The following is an 18,165-nucleotide window of genomic DNA, read 5'->3' on the forward strand; positions in this document are numbered from 1 at the left end:
ATCCAGATGGCCAACACACACATGAAAAGATCCCCGACATCACTTACCATCAGGAAAATACAAATCAAAAACTACAATGAGACATCACCGCACACCTCTCAGAATGGCTAAAATCAGCAACACAAGAAACTACAGGTGTTGGTGAAGATGTAGAGAAAGGGGAACCCTCTTGAACTGTTGGTGGGAATGCAAACTGGTGCAGCCACTGTGGAAAACAGTATGGAGGTTCCTCAGAACATTAAAAATAGAACTACCCTATGATCCAGCAATCACATTTCTAGGTATTTACCCAAAGAATACAAAAATACTAATTCAAAGTGATACTTGCACCCTGATGTTTATAGCAGCATTATCTACAACAGCCAAATTAAGGAAACAGTCCCAGTGTCCATCGATTGATGAATGGATAAAGAAATGGTATATATATGCATGTCATGGGATGCTACTCAGCCATAAAAAAGAATAAAATCTTGCCATTTGTGATCACATAGATGGAGCCAGAGAGTATTATGCTAAGCAAAATAGTCAGAAAAAGACAAATACCGTATGATTTCACTTATATGTGGAATTTAATAAACCAAACAAGCTAAGGGGGAAAAAACAGAGAGTGAGGCAAGCCAAGAAACAGAGTCTTAACTATAGAAAACAAACTGATGGTTATCAGAAGGGAAGTGGGCAGGGGGTATGGTAATAGGTATTACCAAATAGGTAATGGGTATTAAGGAGTGCACTTGCTGTGATGAGCACAGGGTGTTGTATGGAAGTGTAGAATCACTATATTGTACAACTGAAACTAATATACTGTATACTGAGAGTAATCTAAATAAAAACTTTAAAAAATAAGTTAGAAAAACCAAGCATGTGTTTCATCTTACCCATAACTTATTGGTGATTAAACGGTATATCATCTCTGGTTGGTCTCAGGGAAATTTACCAAATTTGTGGATTATAAGAATGGTTGAACATGTTTTCTAATTTGGAGGTGGATGAAGTTGCATCAAAAATCTAAAAGCAGGGCACCTGGGTGGCTCAGTCGGTTAAGCATCCGACTTCGGCTCAGGTCATGATCTCGCAGTTGGTGAGTTTGCCCCACATCGGGCTCTGTGCTGACAGCTCAGAGCCTGGAGCCTGCTTCAGATTCTGTGTCTCCCTCTCTCTCTGACCCTCCCCCGTTCATGCTCTGTCTCTCTCTGCCTCAAAAATAAATTAACGTTAAAAAAAATTTTTTTTAAATGTAAAAGCAATTTAAAAACTTTTATTGTATGATATGATTAGAGATTTACTTTGGAAGTATTTCCATGTGCTGAAACTTGCTCCATGTAGTAAAGCTTTCATAAAATTTGAATTATGCAAGCATATGAGCTAGAATTGCAATTATATGTAATTGACTTTGCCAATGTAATTGAAGTGCGTGGCCTTACTATTTAATTTACAAATCTGTGCACAATTAGTTTTCTGTGATCTTTTTGATCTCTTTTTATAATGCTATACTTCTCTAAGTTATGTGAAATCCAAAAGCCTATTACTAAGGGCATTTGTAGATTAGTACACATCTCTGACACCCTTAATAAAATAACCATTCCCTTGCCTTTCTGGCTCTTGGTCTGACTGATTAGGCAACGGCTCTAGTGAAGAGAGCCAAATTGGTTCTCTACTTAAAAGAGAAATTACCTTCTTCTTCATAATTATCTGTACTCTCATTGTAATCCTCAACCACCACCACCACCACCACCACCACTATAAGGCAAAGCAAAGATTAAATATTTCTCTGTTCATTCCATAAAAAAGGCTTCACAAATACATATTTACTATCCTTCAGAAAATAATACCTTAAGTGGAATATATATTTATTATCTGCCTGAACCTGTCAACATTAGACAAATCTTTAACGCCTCTAATTTATGCCCAGATACAGTACTTGAAATTTTAAATAACAGTTCCAAAAAACCAAAAGCTTTTTGACCACATGTATACCACAGGGAAAGGATTTCCTAAATTCTGGCCAAATGTTGACGTCTTAACAACGTACCAGAATCAAATAATTACTAGAACTTCTAGGTCTTTATCTTAGGCACATGCTCTTCAGTGATTTCAGTTGATCATAACATGATCATTGTCTCATGGGGCCATCAAGGATTGGCTGGGAGGAGTCTCTGGCATTTGTTTGGAGCTGTTAAGGAGTTGGCATGTTGCAGCTTGTCTTTTTTTTCCCTCCACTTCTCTTGTTAAAGTCTTAAAGTCCTGTTAAAATGTTAAAGCAACTGCTCTCTCTTCATTGGCTGTAAGATTTTATGCAGCTATCTTTTATCCCTTGAGCGTGGTCATTAGACCCTTGATTATCAGAAACAGAGATTTAACAGGCCATGTTAAGAAAAATGGGAACACACAGAGATATGTGAGTGCCAGATCTTAAAAGCTGTGAGAATACGAGGCACATCTTGAGGCAACTCTCCTCTCTACCTCTCTCATAGCTCATAGGGTCTTTCAAAGAAAGAACCATTGCTTTAATCTGTGTGTCTACTCTATCCTTTTGTGAATTTACTCTGCATTCCCTAGAAACAATTTTGAAGGGAACCAGTCTGGTTGGCTTAGCTAATTATCCTCCTGTAGGGCAAAGTCCTTCCCATCTGGCCTTGGGTTGGGTGCTCAATGTTGATCCCATCAGAGCTGACCCCTGCATACTTAGAGTCACATACTACTTCACTAAGCAGTGACCAGGGTGGTTTCTGCTATTAAAAAACAAAAACAAAACAAAAACGCATGGTAGCAGGCACTGTAATTAACCTGCCCAATACATGTATAATCAGAAGGTCCATGTGCCTCACCCTTGCTTAGCTAAGAAAAGATCTTGCAGAAGCCCAATGCTTCCTCCTTTTTGCACGCCAAACTGGTACATCCTAAGCTTTGGGCTTTTACTGAGCTTTGGCAAAACCTGACTCTGCTTTACTTCGAATGATCCATTCAGAGCTACCTTCTTTGTCCAGTTACTCATTTGTGGTTTGAATAATTCACTGGAATTTGGGTCTCAATGTTCTAGCCCTCTCAAATTCCACTGATTTATCTATGTAGTTAAAAATAATTATACTCATGCATTTAATAAATAGATCAGACTGCTTAACAACATTCTCTCCTACATTCAGAAATTTGAAGGGTAGACTGCCCGCTTTTTGCTAACTTTTCAATGATGTCAATTTGGGGAACAGACTCTACAAACTTCAAGTTCTGATTCTCAGCTTTTAGAATGTCTTTAAATTTACCATCTGAACAAATAATAATCATCAAGATTTCAGAAATATTAAAAACAAAATATATTTAAACTTTTCTAATCATTTTCTCCCTCAGTCTTTTCAGACTCTTGCTAACTGCAGTGAGTTACTTCAGGACTAAAGATGCTGTCCCAAATTGTTCAATGTCTGCTCAGTTAAAAAGGACATCGGAAAAAATGACCTTGCACACTCATTAATGGGAGTTAGGAAGTAACATTTCCTATTCATTATATTACCACTATTTTCCTTAAAAGTGTGCGGTTAAATATGTGGTATTTCTCAGTTCCAAGAAAACTAAAGCTGACATAAAATAAACTGAGAGTTAAAAATAGATCCAGTATTGTGGGGTCAACAAAGCCTGTTATTATTCCGATCTGATGATAGCACCACCGCACTCAAATCCTATGCATCTGTCTCTATCTAATACGTACACATATTTACTCTGAGGAAATGGCAAAGCTCAGCTCAGCCAAGAGCAGTAATGTAAACAGCACTGCACCTACTCTCAGCAGGAATAGTTTGCACACCTGTCTTCCTTGGAAATGTTTCAGCTGGTTGTTTTCTCAGGTTCATGTACAATTTCATTAGGCCCTGGAAACACCTTCACTGTGTCAACTGTGCTGGCCATTAGAGAGAAGGGGAGAAAGAGAAAGAATATTATTCATTAGGTTTGGTTTTCTAAGTGCTTGTTCCACATAAGACACAAATATGTAAACTTGTAATCATAAAATAACATATCACATACTACAGAGAGTTGGAACCGTATTAAGGAGGCAAAGAAAAGGAATCCTAACGCAGCCTGGGGAGGAGAAAGGAAAGGAGTTAGGGAGGGCTTTCTGGAAGCAGTGACCACTGAGTGGGGAAAGAAGAGCAGGAGTGAGGTAGAAGGAAACACATTCTCTACAGAGAACACAGCCGTAGAAAGGACTTGGGGATAAAGAACTCTTCTTCAAGTCTTTAAAGTCTTCTGTGTGGGGTTCTGGGAGTACTACAGGGAGTTTAATATTCTAAAACATAAAGTGTGAGTTAAGCAAGGATTGAGAGATGAGGCTAGTGAGATAAGCAAGACTAAAATCACATAGAGCGTTACACACCACTGCGTTGGGAAAAGGCTGCTGTGTTAGGAAAAGCTGTTCAATATGATGTAATAAAAACTAATCATTGTGGACTCATGAGAGCTTATCCAAGAAACATCCTGTCACTTTAATACCCAGGCAGGATATTAAAGATATTTTCATATTGAGAACCTTTCGCTAATTCTCATGTCTGTGACACTGAGGTCTACTCTTTCATCTTCAAATTTGAGCTACTTAGGTCTAGTGGCAATTCTTTAAGAGTGCAGAAAAAGGAAGTGCAAACTATAAAAAATGTTGTATTTTTTTTTTTAAAAACAAAACAAATAATCAAAAGAGACCGCTTAACTGTTGCTTTCTGAGCTGCAAAGATCCTGACAGACTTAGGAGGCTGAACTGAAGAAAAGTCCTATTTGTCTTAACCAATGTTTTCTTCAAATATGAGGGGCTGCATGTGTTGTCATAAGTGCTCATAAGGATCAACTGGTCAGAGTCACCAGTGACCGAACTGCGTCCTCAGAATCCTTGTAAGTAATCCCCACCCCCAGTTCCCTCCTCAGCCCCAAGGAGGCAAGTCCAGTGGGCAAACTCTCCTTCGGCCCCTTTGTCCGTGTGAATGTTGCTTATGTTCCCTAGCAAACAGAAAGGGTGAACTGGGCTCACTGATTTCTTTCTTTTTTTTTTTTTTTTTTTGAGACAGGAAAAGAGCACAAGCAGAGGAAAGGGGCAGAGGGAAGAGAGAGAATCCCAAGCAGACTTCATGCTCAGCGCTGAGCCCGACATGGGGCTAAATCCCATGACCCTGAAATCATGACCTGAGCCTAAAGCAAGAGTCAGATATTCAACCAACTGAGCCACTCAGGTGCCCCTGATTTCTACTTTTATAAAGGTCAAGGAGTCTGGGGCACCTGGTTGGCTCAGTCAGTGGAGCATGTGACTCTTGATCTCAGGGTTGTGAGTTCAAGCCCCACACTGGGCATAGAGATTACTTTAAAATAAAAAAAATCTTTTTTTTTAATTAAAAACAATTTTTTTAATGTTTGTTTATTTTTGAGAGAAAGAGCAGAGCACAAGTGGGGGAGGGGTAGAGAAAGAGGGAGACACAGAATCTGAAGCAGGCTCCAGGCTCTGAGCCATCAGCACAGAGCCTGACGCAGGACTCAAACCCACAAACTGCAAGATCATAACCTGACTCAACTTCTGATGCTTAACCAACTGAGCCACCAAGCACCCCCAAAATAAAAAAAATATTTAAAAAAACATTAAAAATAAAGGTCAAGGAATCTTATAAAGAGGGTGACCAGATGTCCTGCTTTACCAGGCACAATCCCAGCTTATGTCTGTACTGTCAACCTAAATACCAATAGTGGTTCTTTTCACTCTCAAAAATGTCTCTGTTTGGGGGCACCTGGGTGGCTCAGTTGGTTGAGCATCTGACTCTTGATTTCAGTTCAGGTCATGATCTCACACTTGGTCTTTGAGCCCTGAGTCAGATTGCGCTCACAGCACAAAGCCTGCTTGGGATTCTCTCTCTCTCTCTCTCTCTCTCTCTCTCTCTCTCTCTCTCTCTCTCTCAAAAATAAATAAAACATAAAGAATGTCTATGTTTAGATAATAAATTATATGGTCCCCCTACCTCTAACCAGCTTCAGCAGGAATTCAACATGTGCTTCTGAGCCTCTTCCGTTTATTCCACATGAGCAGCTGGTCTGATGGAACTCCAGCAAATTCCTGTGAAATACAACAATTTGAGCAGCATCTCAAAAATGAGAGGTAAGAGTTTGAGCTATAATTTATATGTTCCAGGAACCTTCAGAAAAAAAATCCAGAATTACATTTAATAAACATAAATGCTTGCTACACTCCTCTGTTAAATAAATACTTAATGTTTGAAAACATAAGGAATGTCCATCTACAACCTCAAGTGAAGATGGTCAAGGAACTCGGGAAACCAAGGGCAAAGGGTTTCAGGAAAGCAGAACTGGGAGGGGCCATCAGAAGCACCATTCCTGAGGATAGTGCATCTGGTCCGAGTGGGCAGCGTGTTCCGAATAATGCTTCCCTGGTCCTCTTTGGCCACTGAACAGCACGTTCCGCAGTTTCTGATCTCTTGGCTCTCCCTCCTTCTCCCACTCAGAGTCTTTTTCAGAGGATTTTGAACTTTTTTTCATTTTTTTAATTGTAAGAAATGACTCTGTTGAGGTATGACTGACACAGAACGAACTGCATATGCTGAAGTGTACAACCTAATTACTTTTGACGTACATTTGCTTCCATCACGATAATGAACATACCCATGATCCCCCAAATTCCTACCCCTGGTATGTCCTCCAGTCAGCCCCTCTTGCTCCCCAACTCCCATCCCCAGGCATCTTTCATTTGGCTTAAAAAAAACAAAAGAAACAAACAAATAAAACTTTCAAAAAGTGATTCTTCTCAAATACTTTTTTAATTGCTTAATTTAAACCTCCTGAAGATCTAAGGTTTCTTGCTAATCCATGTGAAATGTACACAGCAATCTGCTTAGTTGTCTGGCACACTTTTCACATTAAAAAATAAATAAATAAAATACAAGAAAATTCCAAGACAGCAAAGAACATATTTGGCTTGCTTAACAAGCGTACGGAAAAGAAGCATTTGCTTTAGCTTAAAGCCATTAAAAGCATTCTTTCCTATGGAAAAGTGAATGCCAGGAACAGCGAGACACTGAAACGGTCCAAGTTTTTATTAAAAAGTGAGAGATGGCATTGCTAAAGGAAATACACACTCAGATAATAGAAATAAATCATATTTCACCCAAGTGGAATGCCTTCTGTTTCCACAAAGGCGTCAAGGAAGTTATTGAGCAACTTCCAATACTTTATCTAACAAACTGGTAACTTTGGCTTTGGGAAAAAAAATGCTCGAAGTTTATTCTTGGTTTGGATTGCATTTGCTCTAGGCTAAAAACAAAACAAAACAACAACAACAACAAAACAAAACAAAACAACAACAACAAAAAAACAAACAACCTAACCAACCTTTTCTTTTTAATGATGGGAGACTTCAGGAAATGCACAGTTCTGAATGTCTTAGATTCTTCCATTAAGTAACTACGTGAGTCTTCGAGTCATTTCAATTAGGCTTCTTATGGTATAATGAAGAATCTTCAAAGCCCCTTCAAGCTCTCACTTTTACAGTGTAACCTTTTCAGGAATATCTTTGTCCAACAAAGGGGTGAGGGGTGGTTCAGACTCGCCCTGGAGTAGAAAGAAAAGAAAAACCAGGTTCCCTTCCCATAGCTACTCACTATAGCTGTTACAGTGGCTATTGCTGTATAGCTATTCTAGAGCTCTGACTTAAATAGAAAATAAAGTCATTAAAGATCAAAAACATGAACCAAAGGAATAAAGAACTATGTCACAGAAATGGTCCTAGGAGAAAACAGCCCACGGCGGCCGGTGACGTGCCGTCTTGTGGCCACGACCATTACGCCAGAGAAAAAACCCTTCTGAAGTCTCCGTGACTGTCACCAGCTCCCAGTTCGGTTTCCTAATCCTGTGTTTCCCAGCCTTTGGCATGCCACAGCACTACAGAAAATTATGGGTTTTTAAATTTTTTTTAATGTATGTTTATTTTTGAAAGAGAGAGACACAGAGAGACAGAGCATGAGCAGGGGAGGGGCAGAGAGAGAGAGAGGGAGACAAAGAATTCGAAGCAGGCCCCAGGGTCTGAGCTGTCAGCACGGAGCCCAACATGGGGCTCGAACTCAACGAACTGTGAGATCACGACCCGAGCCCAAGTCGGACGCTCAAATGACTGAGCCACCCAGGCGCCCCAGAAAATTATGGTTTTACAGTACACTGAGGTAAAGGAGGATGCTGGAGGCCTGGGGAGACAAGTCCGGGAGCTTTGACTACCCCAGTCCCTCCACGCATTTCCAAAGACTGAAGAATTCCATATCTCAACACTCCTGGGACCTGGCCACTGTCTCCCACTGTGTCACAGCACTCCGGCAGTTGTGTCTACTTGGCTGACCCAACCTAGGTTATATTCCCTAGCTGCAGGAGGCTAGGAAAACAAGTATCAGTTTTTACATTTTATTCTAGAAGAGGCAGGGCCCATAAATAAGGGAATTCCCCAAACAGGTGCAGGCAGGTGAGGCGGGAAGGGGAAGTGGTGGGTGTCGGGAAGAGCTGCCAAAAACCTATTCACGTACGCAAATTTATTTCAGTGGACCTGGCCCAGACCAATTGCGGCCATCTGACAGAAGGAAATCTTTTTGGGCTTAGAAACATGATTTCAAGAGAGCTTGATACCTCATAATTCTGAGATCTGCCTGCCTCCCTTGGAGCAACTCAAAATAGCAACACTAAATTCCATGAGCCCATTCTTTCACAGTAATAATTCCGTGCTGCATTCCACAAATAGTATTGCCCACAGGCCCAGGAGCAGGTGCCCCTGCTTTAGAGGGTCCTGTTCTGGCCCTTCTCTGGCCACACCTCTCCTCTTCACGTGAGGTGACCAGGGGACCACTCAACTTCACCTGATGTCCCCATTCTGGGTGCATACCACCCACCCTTTCTAGACTATGTTCCGGGCATCCAGGATCCAGAATTACCTGACCAAATGACCCTGAGCCCGCTTCCAGGGCCAATATAAGTTTTTTCCCAAGGGAGAAAACACTGCACACACTCAGGACCGGAGGGTGGCCGATGGGTGACTCTTTGTGGCGAGCACACGTGTAATTGGAACATGTGGGCTGGGGGGTCTGCACTTATGTGTGAGGCCCTGACAGTGAAGGACAGAGCCAGAGTGGAAAGAGACGGGGAGTGCAGGTGGGGGGCCTCTGTCTCTGTTCTTGTCCCAGACCTTACATCTTCTTTACCTACTCAAAAGTCAAGACGGGCCACCGCCTGCCCTCAAAGCCAGATCATCTACGTCGTGGGGCCTTCCTCTATTCAGAACTTGGGAGATCATTAGCCCCGTTCAGAACTGAAAAACCAAAGAGACTGAGTCACCCCCATGCCCCAGCTAACCGGGATAGGGTTCAAGCCTTCTGATATCCATACGACCAACGGCCTCTCCTGGCAGGCCAGGGCACGGCGCTCTGGGAGGGAGGTCCACGACACTGGGGTTACCTCAAAGTATAAGGAAGTGGAAAGGGCACTCACCAGGACCAAAGACAGGCTGGGACAACACGAGGGGCAACAGTAGTCCCCGAGCCTGAGATCCTGAAACCACTCATTTCTACATGAGTCCCTTCCTCATCCTATAGCTAAGAAACCGTATGTTTTCTGTCGGGCCTACCATGCTAGCATCAGCCTCTGTCACTCTGCTTCCTACGGGGACAGTCAGAACCGGTGTAACCCGCCACAGCCAGTGTCATCATTTATTCTGGCTTCTGGGAGGCGCAGTGCTACATCTACGTCACCCCACGTGGGACAGAATTGAGGCTGGGCACCTGATCCCAAGCCAGCCAATTCAACAGCTTCCCAGCGTCCAAGTGATTTCTCCCTTAGAAAAACGTAACTGATAGGGAGCCTCAGCCAGTGATGGTCTGATATGGCACGAGGGCTGGCAGCCGGGCTGGCCGATGCGCAAGATGAAAAAGCAGAGAAAGTACATCCATTGAGGAGAAGGCATCTGATACACAGAGAGAAACAGAAGCAAGAGACCGTGTGTCCCCGGAGAGACTGAGGGAGCACTTTCAGGCTCCTCATGGCTCTCCGGGCTTCAATCTGGTGGAAATAACTGCAGTTTCAGTTATTTTTCCTCCTGAAATTTTTCCTCCCGTGCATGGAGCCAATGGGATTTCTGTAACCTTAAACACACTGTAAGACAAAAACAAACAAAAACACCTGATTTCACTTGAGCACACTTGTATGTGCCTTAGCATGAAGCCAGAGGAAACTTAAGCAGAAATCTCTACAGTTCAAGATCACTTTTTAAGAACCCATTCACAAAAATAAACATGCCTGACATCTGTCATTCAGGTTCCACAACCATGTGGCATCATGAACCACACAGCCCCATGAGGACTTTTGGCCCCGTGCCCCTTGCTCAGAGGATGGCTGAGTCGTCTGCCTTCCAACCCTGACTCTCCTTGAAATGCCATCTATACCTCTACACTGAGCTTCTTACCCACATCTCCCCCACTTACCCTTACTCAACCACCATGACAGAGAATGGAGTCCAACCCTAGTGTGGCTCCTTGGGGCCTGACTCTGTGACACACCAGCCATCAGGCACATGGCACCAGCCAGTTCTTGAAGAACTGCCCAGAGCAACCATTTCCCACACTGTGCCCTGTTCTGCTTTAATCCTCAAACTTCTATCCTTTTGATATATGTCCTGTTCTGGCCCTTATACTTACACCAAGCACTATCCTTCTGGATACATCCTTGGCTTCTCAACATCTGTAACTGAGGTTTATGTCAGCTACTCTCGTCTGAACACCCTTAACAAACCCCCATCTCAGTAGTGATCTGCACCTTCCTTGCAGATCAGAAAGCAGGTACCCACCACCAGACTTCACACTTCCACAGGCATAAAACGGGAAATCGTTTGGCTAATGTAATAAATTCATCACTGCAAAACTGTAGAGAATCAAAGCTCTGCGAGTCACAGCTGTACTGAACACATTTCACACCAAACTTCAAAATCCCATCAGACACACAGTTTACATAAATTCACCTTTTAAATATAAGCTGTCACAATGGTGTTCACAGAAGCAACAGTCCAGGGAAAATGTCATTATGTGCAGTGGAAGGTCTTAATCTGACTGGGCAGCGAGTGAAATTATCCACAAAGACTAATTCTCCAGAGAAGGTCCCTAAGGACCTGAGTAAAGCAATCAAAGAGAATTCTTTTTCCTGGAAGAGAAGCTAAACATAAAATGTCCAATCTCTAACGAAGGGCATACCTCTCCTTAGCAGTGTAAAAACTGATTCAAGCTTTATATAGTTAAACAAACTGCCTCCAAAAACCATTATTTCTCTTCCCGCTTTTCAACTTAGGTCTTCAGAAAGCTGCCAGTCATGCTTATCTGGGAACTCAAATTTTACTGTAACACAATGACCACCTGAAAGCAATGGAGGTTTCTGCCATATCAATACAGCTGAAGCTCTTTGATGTTATCCAGACGAGGGTAGCTCTCACCCCTCCGTCTTTGTTCATGCCATCAACCCTGCCCCTGCCTGCTCTGCCCCTCCTGGCTTCCCACTGAAATCCCAACTCTTCTTCAAGGCCCAGCTCAAATTCCTCCCCATTGGGCAGTGAACTTTCTCACAGCTCTGAATTCTGATGTGCTTACTACCCATATCACTAATTTGGTGTCTGTTATATATTGCAAGATATTGCTGATCTCCTAAAAAGTCAACTTTCTCATTCTATTTAGCCTCCTTGGAGCTCTGATACGTAATAGCATCTTGCTGATGAACTGCTAAGCAATACAAGACCCTTAAGTATTAAAGAAAGACTCAATTCAATACACCACAAATACATAAAGCTGAAATAGATACATACACTGGAGAAAGATTTTTAAAAACAAGACTTGAAATAAACTGGGTTTGTTCAAATCCTACTGTTGGATTTGGGATGGCCCCATAAAATGGCTATCATCCGGGGTATCCCCAATCTTAGGTCTGGCTGAACAGGGGCAGTCTGGACAAGCATAGTTGAAAGAAAAACTCTGATTGTGGTCCAGAAGAGCCTAGGGTTTGAACACCAAGTCCAAGATTCACGGTGTATCTAACAAATGGAAAACCAAAGGTACGAAAGAATGCAATGTGTAGAATAGTTCAAGGTAACTGTTTCAAAATTAAAGTTGTAAACAGCTGGAAAATTCTACAGAAACTCTTTTATGTGGTGCCTAGGGCATGACTTTGGGATAAAATGGAGACTTAAAGCAACCATACAAGGCTGAGCAACGATTCTTAAATACTAACACTCAAGGAACTAGAACACCCTATTCTACAGAACTCACATTCCCTCCCCCTGGGGGTATATTCCTTTATTCCCAAATTCTCTGTGCAGCCGTAACTCTTAATTTCTCTTGGTATATCTCTAGAGTATAGCATAACACCTGGAACCTTGTATGTTCTCAGTAATGATATATTTAACTCAAAAATTAGCTGCTTTGTTTACAGTTATATGCTTAGTACCTTAAAAAGTAACTGACACACAGTAGACTCGATATTTGTTGAATTAATGGGAATGAATGAATTGGTAAATGGATGCTTGCTTGCCAATGTGCCAGACACTCTCTAGGTGTTGGAAAACATGGGCTTTCCCTCTCGTAGGTTAAAGGAATTAAAGTCTCATGATATAATTTATTCATTGCCAAGTGAATATGGGAAGGATGAGGGTACCTCATTAAACAGAAATGAATATGAAATGACCACTGAATCATCTTAGACTAAATGCTCCAGCTAATCTCGTGCTGTAAACAATGAAATAAAAGACTACCGGTCGCCAATCCACTGCAGACACCGAGAGTCTAAAGTACTGCTGTTTGATATGCAAGGCAATCAAATTTTAGGCATGGAAACGCCGGGCTCCTTGTCATAGCTCACTCCCCCAATATTTGTGAGAACCAAACACCTCTCCTAATAACAAACACATGCCATAAGAATCAGATTGAAAACCACCCCCCCCCAAGCACCCACAGCCTGACCACAAAAACACATGTGCCTCTCATTACATCTGTATCACTGGTAAAAAGGTCACTGTCCGTCCAGCTTATACCGTGACACAGACAACAGCCTTTAACCTCATCTTCTAAAGATGCAATCTTCAGCACACGTGTGTGCACTGCACTTATGTACACATAACACACGTGTACACACACACATGCACACACCACAATGTGGCTCCTAAAGGCAAGAGTTTAATACTTACTTCCCTGAAGACCAACAATTTAAAGACTATCAAATTCGGGGATATCGGCTAATTGCTCATTTAGCAAACCATTCATTTCTTCTTTCTTCATTCATTAAACATTTATTGAGCCTCTACTCCTGAAAGTATTTTTCTAGGTATTGCAGAAAATTCAAAGATAAAAAGAGACACGTTCCTTATCTTCAAGGATACCGCCTTCAGTTTGGGAAAAGAGACCATCAAAATCACTGTGGAGTGAGGTCTATGCTAACACAGAGAAGTCAAGGAGGCACTGTGATTGCACCGGACAGGAATGATGTGCTTTCCAGAGGGTGTCACACTAATTCTTACAACAGCCCTATGAAATAGGTGTTCTGTCTGTTTTCCCAGTTTTAAAAAGGAAACTTGAGGAATTTAAGTATTTGTTCCAAGTCACACAGCCAGCAAGTAGCAGAACCAGGATTTTAATCTAGTTGTATTTGACTCATGAGTGTGTTGCCTGGAGTATTGGGGCATGGCTTCACTGAGGAGATAAAAATTCCATTAAATATTGAAAGATTAATGGGGTGCCTGGGCGGCTCGGTAGGTTCAAAGTCCAACTCTTGACTTCAGCTCAACTGCTTCATTCCAACTGCTTGACTCACAGTTCATGGGATCCAGCCCCACGTCAGGCTCTGTGCTGACAACATGGAACCTGCTTAAGATTCTCTCTCTCCCTCTCGCTCTGCCCTTACGCTACTTGCACACGTTCTGCCTCTCTCCCTCTCTCTCTCTCTCAAAAATAAATAAGCTTAAAAAATAACATTAAGTTAAAAGTCATTTAGCAGCCAGAACCACGAATGGATCCAAAGGCACCACAAGCAGCAGGAACAGCATATTTGCAGCCTCCTCATGGGAGAATATATAAGGACCAACAAGTAGACCAGTGTAGTCGGGCAAAGGACAAGGTAAATGACTGCATTTCATCCGGATCACTTCCTGACTTCTTTCAGAAGTTCTTATTCTGGATCAAATATACCATCTCCTCCATGACCAATCTGCGTCTGCAAACATGTGTCCACTGCCAACCAGAGGAATTCTGTCACCCCTCCCCCACTTTGCTGGAAGCTTAGATAGTGTTTATTTTTCATCAATACCTCATTAGCCTCACTGTGAGGAATTCGGGTTCATCAAAGCAGCATTACCAACATTTACAGCAGTTTTTAAACATAATTTCTCAGTGTGGAAGAGAAACGACATAGTTGTGGAATGTTTTTATTTCATGAGCACAGAACTTCTATAATTGCTTCTCCTTTGGACTGTGGTTGAAGATACCTCCCTGTTTTTCCATTCAAACAGTAAACACTTCCTTTGACTTCCTGGACTTCCTGAATAAGAAGATAAATAATGGTGACTCTTACACATTTCATTGTAAGGAACTGCATTTTTAAGCTCGTTGTCAATGCTGTGTCATACATCTCCACCTACATATTACATGACTTTCCAGCGTGATTATTTGCCTGATGCTCCAATTCGATCACCATCCCATCCCCTTCCCAGGGGTTGGTCTGTCTCTGGCTATTTTCCAAGAGTACAGATTGGGTATAGGTGGAACCTGTGATAGCCCAAGTCAACTCTGCGTCTATATCAGTATCTCTCCTCATTGACTATGAGCTCTTTGAGGGCTGGGTCCACCTCTTGTTCACCATTGTATCCCCAGTGTCTGCCATAGTACCTAGTACTTAGTAGGATGTTGGTATTGTTTGTTAAATAAATGATTCAAAAAATCATCCCCAAATGGTTCTTTGACCATGGCTGTGTTTGCCAAAAAGTTGTTATTAGCACATTGAAAGAACGAATAGGATAATTAACTTAGGGCAGACTCAGACAGGGAAAAGGCCAGTTTTGTCAGGGACGGATGAAAGAGAATTGTGCTTGGACAAAATTTTATAATACATGACTACTCCTGAGTCTCACTTCCCCACGCAGTGTGCCAATTCTCTGCCCTTACATCAGTGTCTTTGTGCGGCTCAAATCAGGGCTGACAGCTATACCCCCTTCAAAGTACCTGACTTTCCTGAGTTGCTTTCTTCTCTTCAGTTTCCCCATCAATACTCTGCATTGACCCACTGCCCCACTCTCAGCTGGGCGGCGAGGAAGATGGGATGCTAACAGACACATGATGTGCTGGAAGATAGAGGACAAGCAAGGCCCCTGTGGACTGGATTTGGGGTATCAGGAGACTCTGCAGAGTAGTCAGTAACTGTTCCCAAAGCAAGTGGGGAGTAAGGGTCCCCAAATATCCTACATGCTAATGAGGCTAAGTGGTGAGAAGCAGGATTGAAACAAGTTGCCCAAATGCCCCCGTGGTGGTTGTTCACTCACTCTTCTCCAAGCAGACAGAGGAAGAGATAGTCTCATGACTATGGGGCAGCAAATCTGTGGCTGAGAAGCAATGCGGTTGTGGCTGCTGAGTCAAGGAATCCCCCAAACTGTAAAAAAAATGATGCTAGCAATGAGGATCTTGCCATTCATCATATACTTTTGGGTGAACCAAAAACATCAGAAGTGTGCTCTCTCTGAGCCAGGAGCAAGCAGCTGCTCCAAAACAGAAGTGGATGCGTAGCCTTGCCAAGTAGAGCAAAGCCGGCCAGGCTCAGGCTCAGCCCAACCTGGCCAGTGACAAGGATGGAGTACTGGGTGCAGTGGTAGTCAAAGGTACCAAGACCGTGGCGACATGCACAGGCCCAGAAAACGCAGGGACTGTGGGCCCAGACACCCATCCAATGGCACGAGGGACTTGAGGGAGGAAGTAGCACCAGAGCTTAGGCACTGATGCCAGAGCAAGCAGTCATGGGAGAAAAAAGCCACCCCACTTTGCCCACAGGCTGACCTCCCCTCCATTCTTGAATCCTTGTATTCCCAGAGGGATAGCAGTGCTCTCCTGGCTGCTGTTGCTCTAGCTCCTAACACACACACATTGGACTCTGTCCACATTCTTACAGGGGGAAACAGTGCCTGATTTCAACTAACGGATTCTGGACACTAGGGACGTGAAACTAAAGTGATTTTGTGGGTGAGGGCCTCTGGGTTGGTTTGATGTATTATTGTGGCTTCCACATCTGAATGTATATGGAGCTGATGTGTTACATATTTGCATCCCCCTACTCCTGAAGTATCAGAGTGTTTCCCCTATTCAGGGTCTGTGACACCTGGAGAGGTGCTAATGGAACATCATCCTCACCACCCCACCCCCACCACCACAACAAAATAGCTTGGGTAGTCCAGTAGAAGCACTATAAAATCCTACAAGGGGGAAGTTAGGGCTTACTCGTGCCATTTCCCAGTGCAACATCACCACCTGTACTAGGCAGTCTGGTACACTTCTTTTAAAAATAAAGCATCTGAAAACTATAAAACATTGATAAAAGAAACTGAAGATGACACCAACAAATGGAAAGATACTCCGTGCTCATGAATGGGAATAATCAATATTGCTAAAATGTCCATACTACTCAAAGAAATCTATAAATTCAATACAATTCTCATCAAAATAACAGCATTTCCATAGAACTAGAACAAATAATGCTAAAATGTATGAAATCACAAAAGATCCTGAATACCCAAAGCAATCTTGAGAAAGAAGAACAAAGCTGCAGACATCACAATTCCAGATTTTAAGAATACACTAAAAAGGTATAGTAATCCAAACAGTATGATACTGCGATAAAAAAGAGACATAGATGAACAGAACAGAACAAAGAGACCAAAATAAACCCACGCTTATATCATCAATTAACCTGTGACAAAGGAGGCAAGAATATACAATGGGAAAAGGTAGCTTCTTCAGCAAATGGTGCTGGGAAAACTGGACGGCTACATGTAGAATGAAACTGAACCACTCTCTAACACAATACACAAAAATAAACTCAAAATGAACTGAAGGTCTAAATGTGAAACCTGAAACCATAAAAATACTAGAAAAGAACATAGGCAGTAATTTCTCTGACATTGGTCATAGCTACATTTTTCTAGATGTGATTCCTAAGGCAAGGGGGAGAAAAAGCAAAAGTAAGCTACTGGGACTCTATCAAAATTAAAAAAAAAAAAGCTTTTTGGGGGCACCTGGGTGGCTCAGTTGGTTGAGTGTCAGACTTCTGCTCAGGTCATGATCTTGTGGTCCTTGAGTTTGAGCCCTACCTCAGGCTCTCTGCTGTCAGCCTGTCAGTGCAGAGCCCACTTCAGATCCTCTGCCCCAGTCTCTCTGCCCCTCCTCTGCTAGCACTCTCCCAAAAATAAATAAATATTTAAAAAAAAAAAAAAAAAGCTTTTTCACAGGAAAGGAAAACATCACCAAAACGAAAAGGCAACCTACTGAATGGAAGAAGGTATTTAGAAATCATTCATCCAATAATTGGTTAATATCCAAAATGCATAAATAACTTATCAACTCAACACCAAAAAAGAAAAAAAAAATTTGATAAAAACTGGGCAGAGGACCTGAATAGACCTTTTTCCAAAGAAGGCATACAGATAGCCAACAGACACATGAAAAGATGCTCAACATCACTAATCATCAGGAAAACGCAAATCAAAACCACAATGAGCCACAACTTTATACCTATCAGAATGGCTAAAATAAAAAAAGATAAGACATAAGAAGTGTTGGTGACAATGTGGAGAAAAGGGAGTCCTTGTGCACTATTGGTGAGAATGCAAATTGGAGCAGCCACTGTGGAAAACAGTATGGAGGCTCCACCAAAAATTAAAAATAGAATTACCATATGATCCAGTGATTCTACTACTGGGTATTTACCCAAAGAAAATGAAAACACTAATTTGAAAAGATATATACACCCCTATGTTTATTGCAGCATTATTTAGAATAGCGAAGATATGGAAGCAGCCCAAGTGTCCATCAATAGATGAATGGATAAGGAAGATGCGGTACGTACACAGATGCCCGCACACACACCACTGGAATGCTA

General features: G+C 42.2%; 1 long non-coding RNA gene across 1 annotated transcript; it reads right to left on the bottom strand.

Annotated features, from left to right (window-relative positions):
* Nucleotides 1–1,171: 1,171 nt before the first annotated feature.
* LOC109499981 lies at nt 1,172–16,771 on the bottom strand. The gene is made up of 4 exons (XR_006598415.1): nt 14,335–16,771; nt 7,360–7,578; nt 5,976–6,070; nt 1,172–3,881 (listed from the first exon to the last, which is right to left on the bottom strand). It is a non-coding gene; the product is annotated as an uncharacterized LOC109499981 (long non-coding RNA).
* Nucleotides 16,772–18,165: the final 1,394 nt, after the last annotated feature.

Source organism: Felis catus, chromosome B2 (assembly GCF_018350175.1).
Source record: "Felis catus isolate Fca126 chromosome B2, F.catus_Fca126_mat1.0, whole genome shotgun sequence".
In the NCBI taxonomy this organism is placed as follows: Eukaryota; Metazoa; Chordata; class Mammalia; order Carnivora; family Felidae; genus Felis; species Felis catus.